This window comes from Peromyscus eremicus, chromosome 15 (assembly GCF_949786415.1).
Source record: "Peromyscus eremicus chromosome 15, PerEre_H2_v1, whole genome shotgun sequence".
Lineage (NCBI taxonomy): Eukaryota > Metazoa > Chordata > Mammalia > Rodentia > Cricetidae > Peromyscus > Peromyscus eremicus.
Window position 1 is genome coordinate 373,486 of NC_081431.1, and position 13,717 is coordinate 387,202.

Sequence of the window (13,717 nt, forward strand, 5' to 3'; positions counted from 1 at the left end):
TGATACCAGCACTAGGAATGTGAAATAATAGAAGTCTATTGGTCTAGAGACCTTTCTAGGGATCCAACTTTGTCCCAGGGCCCTTGGACATGGATTCTGTCTTTGCCCCTCTCCTAGCAGGGCCTTTAAATAAGGTCAAGTCCCTAAACTTGCTCCCCACGCTTTTCACCTACCCAAAGAGCAGCCACCTCATCATGAACATGACTTCATGACTCACTCCATATTGGGCTTGCTGCAAACCCTTGCCACCTCATGCAGCTAGTCCTACTAAACAGGTCAGAACTGAGCCTGTCATGGAGGCACAGTTAGCAATCAATAGACAGTCACTTCACAGGACTGCACACATAAATGGCATTCCTGCCTCTCAGAAGAGCTCCCCAAGCCTACCCTTCCCTAATGAACTGCTCCCCATCTACATACCTTATAACCCCTGGTGTGCATCAATACTAAACACACGCACCAAAATAAAACCAATGCCTCTGAACCTTTCTTTTACTATATTATAATTTTAAATAATTTTTCCTTGCTATTAACTTAAACTAGTGTATAAAATACTTTCATGGCAAATCACCTGATTTACTCTCTTAAGGAGGTCTTGTGAAATACATAAATATTAAATTTGCCAGTTTACAAATAAGCAAGTGGGAAAAACAAGATCAGCTAAAATAGCTTAAGTTCCATAATAAACTTAACCCGTGACTTCCAAATCTAAATCGTCCTCTCTGACACCCATGGTATGCAGACTGGGGTGGTAAGTAGGCTCAGAAATCAGGAGACTCACATTAGCTGAGGGACATGAAGCCATCTACAAGATCTTTATCCATGAAGCAGCACTAGTAAGATCTGTGGCATGCAGCCACTGTGAAAGGCTAATATGTAGGTGAGATATCTATACACAGTGCTTGGCATGGTGCCCAGCCTATAATAATAAACGTTTAATAAATGTCTGTTCTCATCACACACCACTGCTTAAGCAGGAGCAATGGTGTTCTCAAACTCTGTGTGCCAATTATAGAAGGTTTCTTGTATGTGGGAGATGCTAATTAAAGGCTAACAGAAACTTTTTATATTCCGATATATCCTTTTAAGATAAATCCTTATTTTTCTGTTTACCTCCAAACAACTGTGGCCAGAGCCACAAGACATGAGGATAGAACCCAGTGCCACAGGTAGGTGGTATGACCACTACACAGTGTCACAGCAGCCAGTAGAAGCTGGGACCAGGAGTCTGGCCACAGCTACCACAAGGATATAGAATGCCTCCTGAATTTAATGCATTGTAGAACCAGTGAGACAAGCAAAAGCTGAGAGTGCTGTGGCCAGGCAGAAACAAAATGGACACCCAGGCAGGAGTGTTTTCCAAGCAGTGTCTCCGTAGGATGATTCTTCTCCAATTCTGTCTCATATCACCCTCCTCAGGGATCTAGGGTGCTGCTCCTGGAGCTTGGGAACAGGCTTGTCCTTGGTGAGAATAACAAACAAAAGCACATGGCTTACTTCCAGATGCCTCACTGTTTCTCACTTAAGATGAAAATATTAAAATACAGAGAGGCTGGAGAGCGAGAGGGATTGAAGCTGCACTGGGTCTGTGATACAAAGACTCATGCAGCTTGGAAACCTGGGAACACATGCAAGGTATATCTGAGTAAGACACAGATAGACAAATATCAGGCCTGGGTACAGTCAGGGCTAGACATGGGAAGGTCACAATTTGACAACTGGTTTCCTCTAGCACTGTGCTAAGGAGGAGGGAGAGCAAATGCAGGCAGAACGTTCCTGCCCACACAACTCGTGACTTGCAGCCGTGTGTCGCAGCACCCTCCCAACCACCTTGTTACAGCCAGGCTCTCTCCTCCAACCCAGTCTAGAAACTTCTATCAGCATCTTCTCTAAAACTGTGACCCTTCACATCTATCCTGTACTCTACAACTTTGCATGGTTCCCTAGTGACAAACTTAACTGCTATCATTTGGTCCTAATCTGCCCCCTCTAGCATTTCCCTTCATTTTCTCACAAACTGTCTGCTTTGATGCCACCTCAAACCTTCCCACTAATCTCAGCCTACATCCTGAGGTCACAGTTTCTTCAAAACATTTTTACAGCATGTCCACTAGGCTACAAGCACTGAGATAAGCACAAGGAATAAAAAATGTAAGACATATCCTGTCAACAAGCTCATGATCACAGACAAATCAAACAAGCCTACCAATGCCACACAAATAGGACAGACAATAAGAGTTACAGACATAGAGTATTAGGGTTATAAAGCATTGTTTTAAGCCCTTCTATGTACATTTAATCCTTTAATGACCCTACGTGGTATGTATAATTAGTATTATCCTCACTTTGTAGATGAGGAAGTTGAAGAATAGGAAAGGTCAACTTCAACTCAACTCAAAATCACCCTCAGTAGAGAGATGCTTACAGTTCTTACATTCACTGCAGCATTATTCACAATAACCAAGACTAGAAATCAACCCAGATGCCCACTGATAGAGAAATGGAAAAACAAATGTGGTATTTATATATAATAGAATACTATTTACTCTTAAAAATAATTTGATACTATCATTTAAAAAAAATGGATGAAACTGGACATCATAATTTCATATGTAAAATAAGCCAGCAACAGAAAGACAAGTACCATGTACTCTCATTCATATGTAAAAGCTTAAAAAATGGATAGAAGTAGAGAGGAAAACAGTGATTTCCAGGATCTGAGGAGGGAAGAGGGAGAGGAATGGAAAAAGGGTAATAAATACAGTAGTGTAGCTGAATGGGAAGAATAACTTCTACCACTTTATAATACAGTAGGGTAATTATAATCTATAGCAATTTGTTATATATTTCAAAATAAATGGAAAAGTTCAAAGGTTTCCAGTACATAGAAATAAATGATAAATGTTGGAGGACACAGTCATGCCAAGCAATGGTGATGCACACCTTTAATCCTAGCACTCAGGAGGCAGGCAGATCTCTGTGAGTTCAAGGCCAGTCTGGTCTACAGAGCTAGGTCCAGGACTGCTAGGGCTGTTACACAGAGAAACCCTCTCAAAAAACCAAAAAGAAAAAATAAAAAGAAAGAAAGAAATGCTAATCACCCTGATTTGATCATCACATATTGTATATAAGTACCAAAGTTCCACACTGTATTCCATAAACGTGAACAAATGTTATGTCAATTTAGAAAATAAAAACAAATCCCCCTAAGAGAGGGCAGGCTGCTTGAACACACGGTACATCTGAGACATGGAGACATTAAATAGATTTGTTACATATTTGTGTCCCCCACCTCAGACTATGACAGCTGACTACTGCTCATACACATGTCCCCTTCTGCTGCTTCTTCCTCAGAATGCAGAAGGAAACCCTTGGATGATATTTCACTTCATATCTCACACACTTCTTCTATCTGGGAAGTCCTTGATTCCAAGACATTCTCTTTGGGAGGTAGAAACAAGATGGCTATGGCCACAACCAACTAAAATTTGGCTTTATTATTAATGTGGCTATCTGTGGCCACCCTTCTGGGTCTCAGAGCTCGTGTCCCTTAGGAAAACCCAAGCAGCCTTTTCCCTCTTCATCTCACAGTAAAAATACTACACAGAATTCCCTGTGCAACACTCAGACCAAAGGACAACTTCTATCCAGAAACAATCCCAATCCTGTCCAAAGTCCTCTTTTCTCCTCTTCCTCTCTGAACAACCTTGTGGGGGGCTTCCTGAAGATTGACTAGAACATAAGTTTTATGACAGAACTATTGTTTTACAAACTGCTAAATTCCCAACAACTAGAATAATGTCTATCTCATACAGGCCTTCACCCCAACCTCAGTAGAGCTACATATGTCTCCTAAGGACTTAAAGCTAGTACAAGGCAGAACCAAAATTCAAGTCCAAGACTTTCCAGATACAAATCACAATCTACATAATCATACTTAATTGAGTATCATCTGAAATGTACAAGACATTTAGGATAGCAAGGAAGGAAACCCCATGATTACAAAACTTTTCTGGTGACTCATTTAGGTTATGTACTAGGCACTAGGGAATAAAGCTCATGGTCCTTAAGGACCTGTATGTGCATGTCCACGTGCAGTATGAATTCACACATACAGAGATGCAGATATTTATGTACAAATGCAAATACAAGCACATGCTATGTATGTATGTAACAACAACAAAAAAAACCTATGTATTTTGGAGGCGTTCATTAGGTAGTATGAAGAATTAAATGACTGAAATGGTTGACAAATGCAATAGAAACCTAGAAGCTAAGGAAATCAACAGCAGCACTGAGATTCCATGAAAAGGCAGAAGCTAAAGAAGACCCAGAGTAATTCAAAACCCTCCATGAGACTAGATGGAGCAAAGGCAAAGTGAGGAGCAGGAACCATATGTAGAAAGATGCAGAAGCAGAACAGCAGCACTGAGTGCAATTCCCAACCAAATCTAATGACCTCATCCTGTTTTCCCTTTTTCGTCTCCTCCTCTTCTTATTCCTCTTCTTTGAAAAATTTTAGCTTATTTTACTGTTTTATATTCTGTACCTCTAAGTAATATTTTGTTTGAAGATAATGTCCTATATTTCTTTGGAAACCACTATTCAAACCCAACCTCCTTCTCAGAAGGGAACCCAGAAATTCTCAAAGTCCCTGAATTAGCTTGTGGAGAACTGAGGACAGACCCTCAGTCTCCAGGCATTGCCCCAGCCACTATATTAAACTTTACAGGTGTAAGAGGGTCAGAGACAGTGACCACTGAAGAAACAGCAACATGAGGGCCAGATCTCAGTGTCACCACAGGTAAGGTTAAAGTCCTTGTGCCCCTTAGCAGGAAATGTCCAGGGATTCTGGGTGGTCTTACCTCTACATGAGAAGCTTTGTGGCTTTTTCTGCAGGAAGTCATGAAATGTTGGTTTTTTTTTTTTTTTTTTCTACTTGACTTGTTTTGCCACAAGGCAGGGGCTAATCTATAAAAAAATTCACAGGGCAGCAAGCCCCTCTCTGAAGCACCAGGGCAGCTACTTCAACAGGGTGAAACCCAGGAACTAAATGGTCAGAAGCTGAGCTCCAGAAGCTCCTACACATCCTACTGGTGCCAAATCCTCAAACTAGCTCACACATTCTGCCTCTGCCATATATACCTCTAAGGGAAAGATATTATATCTGAGACTCAGTTTCCTCACCTGTCAGATATAACAGTTACTCTACAATTACTGCGAAGTTTTAATGGGCAAACACAGAGAAACCCTTAGAATACCACCTGTAGCCCACTGAGACCAGGTGCACTGTGATGTCACTGTTTACGTGTGAGAATCTCTAGAAGCTGGTCCCCCGGAGAAGCATCTCAGGAGTCCTTTTTGTTGCTCTCCAGTCCTAAATCTTCCCAGGCTCTGCAAAAAGAGAAGTCCTAAAGCCTCAGGTAAGTCTAGGCACAGCTGAGGTACAATCCTTACTTCTTACTCAGTCCTTTTGTCCATTCTCTAGCATGTTGCACGTCTCTGTAAATCATATTTTAATAAGATTGAAAAAGATATCTAGTCAATGGTCATTTTCTAAGTAGCTTCCTTATCCAAATCCCAGCTAGGCTGTTCTCTAGCCTGCACTCCCTCTCCTCTCCCATATTAAATCCAATCTTAACCTCTTCAAGGCCTTCCTTCCATCTTCTCTCCTTGTCAGTTGCACAATTCCCATCAGCTCTTAATTTTTGACATAACATGAGGAAATAGGAAAAACTCTGTGGTACCTGGTTTTAGTGCTAGCTCTGCTAATTACTGAATAACCTTTCACTGGAATTTTAATTTCCTCGACTGTCAAATGAAGAGTTGGGCAAGACATGCACAGGAGCTTCTTCTGGTTCAACCTGAGTTAAGTCTCCTCCTGAGTTTAAAATGTTCCTCCTAGGTACTACAAACTATCAAGAAGAAAGACCCCATTCAGGAGGGAAGTCCAGGCTGGCAATAGTACTCCTGGCTCTCTCCAGCCACCCTGAACTTTACTGCCTGAAACCTCATAATCTTTACTTACTGGACCTTGATTCCTGCTAGCCCTGCATACCTGCTGAAACCTCTTCTAATCTAACTGTCAATGACTGGGATGACCTCTCCTGCTGACAAAGGACCCTGTTCTTTAACCACAAGCTTTGCTGCCCTGTTGCTATACAACCAGGATACTCTAGTTGGACTGAATGTTCCAGGCCACCCATATAACACCAACTGCTGGCCTGAGCCTTGATTCCTACAGTGCCTGCTGAGTTTCCACATCTACTAAGTAGAGTCCACTACCTATACACTGATTCTTTCACTCCACAAACGTTCACTGTCTCCTCAGTGACAGGTGTTATTGGTGACAGACATACAGCAGTATGGAATGCAACTGCTTCTTATACCAGCACCCCATTGCCAGGACAAACTTCCCTACTCAGTAAAGGCTTTGTCTAACACACACTGTTGAATCCTTTCCTTCAAGAGGTATTTACTGAGCACTTATTAGAACTGGCACCACAACAGAACAATACTTGGGAAATGTGGCTCTGTGCAGTGAATAGTACAGAATAGCATGAACAGCACAAACTCTGCAAGCCTGGAACCCAGCTTTGTGACCCTGGGCATTTATAAAACTTCTTTGAGTTATTTATTTATTTATTTATTTATTTATTTATTTATTTATTTATTTATTACTTATTGCTTGAATATGGAGTAATAATAGCACTTAATTGGCCAGATTCCTTTAGGAATAAATGGGGCAGCCTATGTGGAGTGTCTAGAATACCACATGACACACAGCAAACACTTAACATTTTTATTTTGATGTGTCCCAAAGACATCAGTTTTCATATGCCAATAACTTGAAGAGATCCTGTCCTACCCTATATAACCAATACCTCAGGGGTTCTTTGCAGATGATTTTGATCAATGTGGCCCAACTTCAATATGGTTAGCAATAAGAAATCCTCCACAATACTGTATACAATGCTAGTATTTTCAAAGGGTTAATCTGAAAATAGGGAGACTAGAAGTTAGGGGAAGGAAAAAATGTTTACAATACCTATATCAATACTGAATTTCCTACAAACCAGCAAGAATAAGACAGGCAAACCTATTATGAAATGAGCAAGAGGCTAAGCATTAAAGTGTATGTTTAGACCACAGCACCTATTATAACTAGCAGTGAAAAGAAAGATAACATCAAATATTGGCAAGGACATGGGACAACTAGAACTTTTCTACTTTCCTGCTGGAAGCATGATTGGTACAACTGCTTTGGTACTACCTTAAAAATATAATCTGGCAATTTTACTTCTAAGCAAATACAACAAAAATGTACACACATAAGTGTATATGCACATGCATATATGCATGCATATGTTTACAGAGCTGTATAGTAGTTACATTCTACTATATAGGTAGATCAACAATAAACCAAATATACAATGGTGGTCCCCGAGCTTCTACCCGCTAATGACAGAACTAAGAATACTCAGTAATGGTCTCATAACTAAATTGCTTAGAACATATAAATATGTTGATATTCATTCACCAAAAGCCATGAACAAACATAGTCACGTAGTACTATTTCCAATGACAATCTAAGCACAACCAAACATACACCACAGTATCAGGGGTACCCACTGTGGTCTGTTAATAATATGGAATACTACACTTAGAAAATAGCACACAACATGGATGAATGTCATAAACAGAAAGGGGTAAAAGAAGCCAGACTACAAAGTAAAAATCCTGTATGGTTCTATTTATATAAAGTTTAAAACAGAGAAAACTAATCTATTAGCAACTAGATGAAAACAGTATCTACCCTAGGATGGGTAGTGAGTGACAAGAAAATACTTTGGAGCATCTTTGGGAGATTGTAATACTCCCATTTTTTTCCTTATCTTGGAGCTGTTTATGGGCTTATAAACCTTGTGCTGAGCACATTAAATGGTCATATTTTTACATCTATATTATAGGTCAGTAAAAACACTATGAAAAATAAACTAATGACAAAGATTTTAAATGTTATTTTTTAACTCGAAGAAAATGGACTTTTGTACAAATAGGTTGACTTTCCACCAACAACAAATTTCAGTGCCTCCGTCTCTGCTACAAAAAAAATCCAAAGCCACATATAGACCTCTAAGCACATTCTTACAACATTTGAAGGTATGGCAGACATGTAATATTTGACTACTCCCATAGAAAAGAAATATGCTTTCAAAATTCTTTAATTTGTCAAATTTTAGATACTCTTTTGAGACTGAGTCTAAAGATGGATTTGTGTCTTATGAATACAGTGAAATGGAGTCACTTTTTATAAGAAATAGAACTTATTAATGAGACAGAAGTGGTGGAAGCTAGGGGCAAAGGGTCTGTGAAAAACAAGCCCAAGAAACTCAGTAGATGCACAATTTGGAATCAGTATTCCAGGGCTGTAATTCCCAGTGGCTGCCAAAGCTCTAGGTCAGAGAAGAAGGCACAGAGGGAGTCCAAGACAAGTTCTGGATCTGAACTGTAAGGCAAACAAAACTCTGGTAAATGAGCAAAAGCCATCCTGAGGTCACAAGACGAGTGACCTGCACTTTCTGACACAAAACAGGAAACAGTGGCTGGGTGTAAGCAGCCTTGGGTACATAAGGAAATGACCTCAGCTGGCCTAGGACAAGAGGATGCAGCCTGGGTGTGCTCTGACCTGCAAGCAAGGATGAGCAGCCAGGCTTACCCAGGGTTCTTCCTCTGGGGTGAGTTTCTAAATACACGTACTCATCTGCTGATCCATTCAAATATTTGCCTTCACTGATCGGGACTCCTGAAACTTTTGGTTCTGCCAGGCTACTAGACAGCTGAGACAGCAGAAGCTAGCTCAAGCCCAAAAACCTCACCTCAGTTGCCTATAATAGACAGCAAGAAATGAACCTGAACTTGAAGAACACCAAGGATTTTTACCATGCAATAATCCCTGGTGATTTTCACTAACAAAGGGAAGAATATAAAAAGACAGGTACCCAAACATCCTTTGTGAAAGCTGTATACTCTCTGGAGCAAAAGTACCTTCCTAACTGTGGGCTTCTCCACAAGAAAAGCATGTGCCACCTCAACGACAGGGAAACATGGTAAGTGTAAGGGACACAGGAAATATCAATCAGCAAACTGCTGGCATGGATGTCTGAAGCACCCAACAAGACCATGTACACATCCTCCAGGTCCCTTAGCTTCTGTTCTGCTGACCTCCACTCCTCCCCTTTCCTTCCTAGTCATAGGGATCACTCACATCTTCACTCTGACATTACAATTGCAGAGTATAGGGAATGAGATAACATAGAAAGAAGCTTGATACCTATCCTGTACTTTAAAAAAATCAGCATGCTCCAGAATCTATACAAGGACCCCTTCGTTTACCAACCAGAATCAGCAGAGGTCCTCTTTGGGAGACTCACTCCCCTTTCCAGAATGAAGCAACTTGTCAACTGCAGACGTATAACTAAAACACATGATGGCTACTGAGTGTTGCACACTGACATATTTAGCCAAAGGCTGGGTCTTTTATCTAGGAAGCAATATCATGTTCTCTAGGGTAATAAGTGTGTGTTTCCTGTATTTAAGAGAACTTCAGCAAGCAGAAGTTCTGCAAGACAGAACAAATACTTCAACTACAGAAAGAAGGAAAACAGCTCCAGGCTAGACTAGAATCATTCCCACATGATGCCTGTTTGTAAATCCTTCCCTGTTACCCTTAAAGGTATTAGCACCTAAACATGCCAGCATCATTAGCATGCTTGGAGCACCAGGAACATGGCCTTGTGTAGTTCATGTGACCAGCCTGGGGTGTAAGTGTGTTAAAGGGGCAGGAGCTGTGACAAGTGCCTGGAAACATCTTTCTGGGTACAAATATGGCAAGACACTGAAGTATTTCTCTATCAAGACCCCTGTACACATGGGAGTAGGGGAAGAAAACAAAGATAATGGCAGTGGCCCAACAATTCCTGACCGAGACATAGTGATTTATACTAGCAAATCATATCACAGATATGATCCCAGTCCTGACCAACAGTGTAATCATCACTCTTAAAGATCTGAGAAAATTCAGCCAGATTATCATCTCCTGGGACACTAATGAGACAGACCCTCCTTTGACCAAGCAATCACCATTAGATCTGAGGGCTGGGAGAATAGTCCCAAGGGGAAGATGTTGTTACCCACAGACTGCCATTCTCTAATCTTACAAGCCACTTCCCCTCAAACTGCCCACATCAGGACACAGGTCTTAGCTGGCCAGAGAGAAGTTCTTAACTGTCTAAGACTTGTACATCAAACCATCACAACTGACTCTGGGTGATATGTAGACAACCACTATCATCAGCTGGCTCACTTTCTAGGAGTCAAAAGAGAGCATCTCGGGCCTTAAAACCCTGTTTAACCATCTCAACTCCTCTTCTCGAAACCCCTGCCTTGATCACAATAACCAAAAGTATCCTAGAAGCCATATGAGCTACTAAAGCTCAGATCTTCTCTCCAGGGCCTTGGGGTAAAGGTTAGCAAGCTTGCCAACAGACATGAAAGAAATCTACAGTCCAAGGTGTGGCTATGCAGTAAGAATTCCAGACCATGAGGGAGGGAGGAATAGATGAGTGGGTAAGTGGAAAACCAAGGGATAATTTCCTTAGTGTGGATGAAGCCTAGTCTCTGAGGGCAGAGCCAGGGACCCCTGCAGGACAGCCCAACAAACTTCTGTCTTTGGAAACCAAAAGATGCTATATAAGCTCAAGCTTGCCCAGCAGAGGTGACACTAAGCAGAGACAATGCTGACCGCATTGCTGACTATAAATCTAGTCCACTCAGCTGGGTCTGGCCTCCTCCAGGCCGGCCCCCCAACAGCTACAGTTTTGCTAAATTTAGGGCTGCTCCCAGCCACCCCAGCGACTCGGCACTTCGTGTCCATTTCAGGTTCATCTGGGGACAGAGAGGAACAGAACTTGTTGAGATCTGCCCTCATGTGACCCTCCCTCTTCCCCACTGAAGGCAGGGACCCAGGAGAGCAGATGTGAGTAACCAGTCAGAGATTTCCTGAGTTTTGTGAGTAGGCTCTGCACTCAAGGTTTTACTCAGAGAAAATGGCTGCTGGCTCTAGGAAAATCACCCTACCAGGTCTGTTCCTCCTCACACCAGTGTCACTCTCTCTGGGAGTCCCAGATACTGTGCCCTGTTAGGGTAGGGTAGGATAGGATACCCTGTCACCAAATAAGTGGATAAAGAATCACCCTCCATACATGGCTCTATGAAAAACTTGGAGACAGAGTACACTCAGTCAAATACTAGAGGCCTTAAATCAGAGAGATCAAGCTGCAGATCCTAAACCAGACTCTATAGTGGAATCAACCAGGAAGCCCTGAATTCCTGACACCCCTGCAACCTCTCCTCAACCAAAAAAAAAAACACTGGCTACCTAGTCTGGGCTTTGCACATTTTAGGAGACTCAAGGACCTCTGTGCACAGGTTTGGGAATTTAGCTTCTACTTTCTAGAAACTTGAGACACCCTAGTAGGGATTCCAGACATAATCACTTCCTGCTACGTCACTGTGGGTAAGTTATTCAATCTTTGCTGGCTATAAAGTGCCTACTAAACACTAAGCACCTATGGCAAGATTGCTATCAATATGTAACAAGACACTCCGTGTCATGCATACACTGATAAGTAGCAAGTGTTTGATAAGAATTAGAAATCATTATAACAACATGCAGGAGGAAAGGAGGAACCCAAGAGCTAGGTTAAGTCATGAAATGAGAAAGTACGTGAGACTGACAGGACATGAACAAGGGATAAGGCTCCTACTGTCCGAACACTGACTGCCTATCCATCCTGTCTCAATTCACACCTTCCTCCCACATTCTGTGCTTTACCCTCTCCCCAACTCCTAAATCCTACCATTCAGAGCCCAGGGCTGCCTCCTTTGTCAGTGTTTCTATCAATGTCCCATGCTTATGATTTTGGAGTTTTATAATTGGCTACCCTGAACAAACAGCTACCAGCCAAATCGAATACTTGGCCTGTGGATGAATGTTTCAGCAGGGCTTAGTCTTGTACCTCAAATAAATAAGAAGTAACATGAGGAAAGGCTCAATTCTCACACTTCTGAGTTTTCCTCACAGCACTGGCATTGTGCTAGGTGTATCAGATTCACGTATGTGAGATGAAAACACATGTTTTACAGATATGAAAACACATGTTTTGCAGAGCTAACTGTACATCAGCAGGTACTTAGGCTTAATGCTCAGGAGGAACAGACCCATAGCACTTTGAGCCTCCATTCAATCACAAGGATACATTATTGCCCCATTCCATCATACAAGGCCCTACTCACCCACTCCTAGGCCCTGTGGCTCCTGATACCAAATCATCAACCCTCATGATTTACTGAACCCCACAACAGCCAGTCAAAGCTCAGTTCTGCCCACATCAAGTCCAGAGCAGCTGGCTACTCACAAGCTGTAAGCTTCTTACAGATTAAAGATCCTAATTTAAACCTCTGTGTGAGGTACAGCATGTGGGTCAGTACTCTGCAGGCCCATTGGCACAGAGAAGCAGCCACGATCTGAGAAATGCTTCAAGGGGGGGCAGGGCACACAAATAAACACACGAAGCCTGAGCAACTTTGAGTTGGAGTTTCTGAGACCTCAGTGACATCACCAGGAAGAGTCAGCTACTACCATCCACCAGGAACCCAAGTATGTGAATTCCACCACCTTCCTCAGTGAACCTCAGAAGCACAACACTAGCAGAGTAAAGTAAGTTAGAATGGCTTTTTTCTTGCCCAGACCTTGATATGTGGGGAATATTTCTGCTGGGAAATTTAAAAAAAAGAAAAGAATAAATCTTAGAAAGCAAGGAAATAGCTATTAAAGCAGGAAGCAAGAGACAAGGGCTGGGGCTAAATGTCTGTTTTCTTGGAAACTCTTCAGTAAGAAGGGAGGGACGGAGACATTTGTTCCTATCCCTGCCTTTGTTTGGCCTCTCTCCCCAGCTCCTCTACAAAAGGAAGCATCTACCTAGGTTTTTTTTTTCTTATTTTTTTTTAAGACTTCACTACAGTTGCTTCCATAGAGATAGCTTCTGGGGAAGTAGCTGGAACCTCTGTCTATGCTAAGAACACAGGAACCCATTCAGGACGGTACTCCTATATATTCTAGAGCTTGACCCAAAGTAAGGCCCAGGTTACTCAAAGTAACTCCTGCACCACTGTGTATATCCTGTGTGTTTGTATGTGTGTGTGTGTGTGTGTGTGTGTGTGTGTATACAAAAATGAAGCAATATTTCATGAAATAATACCTTTATCACATATCATACATTTCAATTTTTCTATTATATTTACACATATTTTTTATTTTTTACTAACATTTAACTGCATAAAATAAGAAGTTTCATTAAGACTTATCCATATACATGCATATTTTCTAATCCTGGTCTCCCATTATACTGATTTCATACCACCCCATTGTTAAGTCCTTTCTCTGCAATATCCTCAGCTAGGACTACCCCAGTCCTCAAGCCTTCCCAGGGCCCATGATCTTTTTCCTCTTGCTCCAATGATACCTCTAGTGCTGGTCTAGCTAATAAGCGCAACAGGCTGATTCCTGGCCAACATGCTTTACCAGCTGCAGCACTTCTCACCCTATAAAGTAGCCCCAGAACTGAACAGACCTGTGGCACCAGACAGAAAGGCC

General features: G+C 41.8%; 1 long non-coding RNA gene across 3 annotated transcripts in view; it reads left to right on the forward strand.

Annotated features, from left to right (window-relative positions):
* Positions 1–5,310: 5,310 nt before the first annotated feature.
* The window catches only part of LOC131925065 (uncharacterized), a 50,965-nt gene continuing 42,558 nt past the window's right edge, over positions 5,311–13,717 (forward strand). For all 3 annotated transcript variants that reach the window (XR_009383136.1, XR_009383135.1, XR_009383137.1), the window contains exon 1: positions 5,311–5,423. This is a non-coding gene — a long non-coding RNA (uncharacterized LOC131925065). The remainder of the gene's footprint in view (positions 5,424–13,717) is intronic.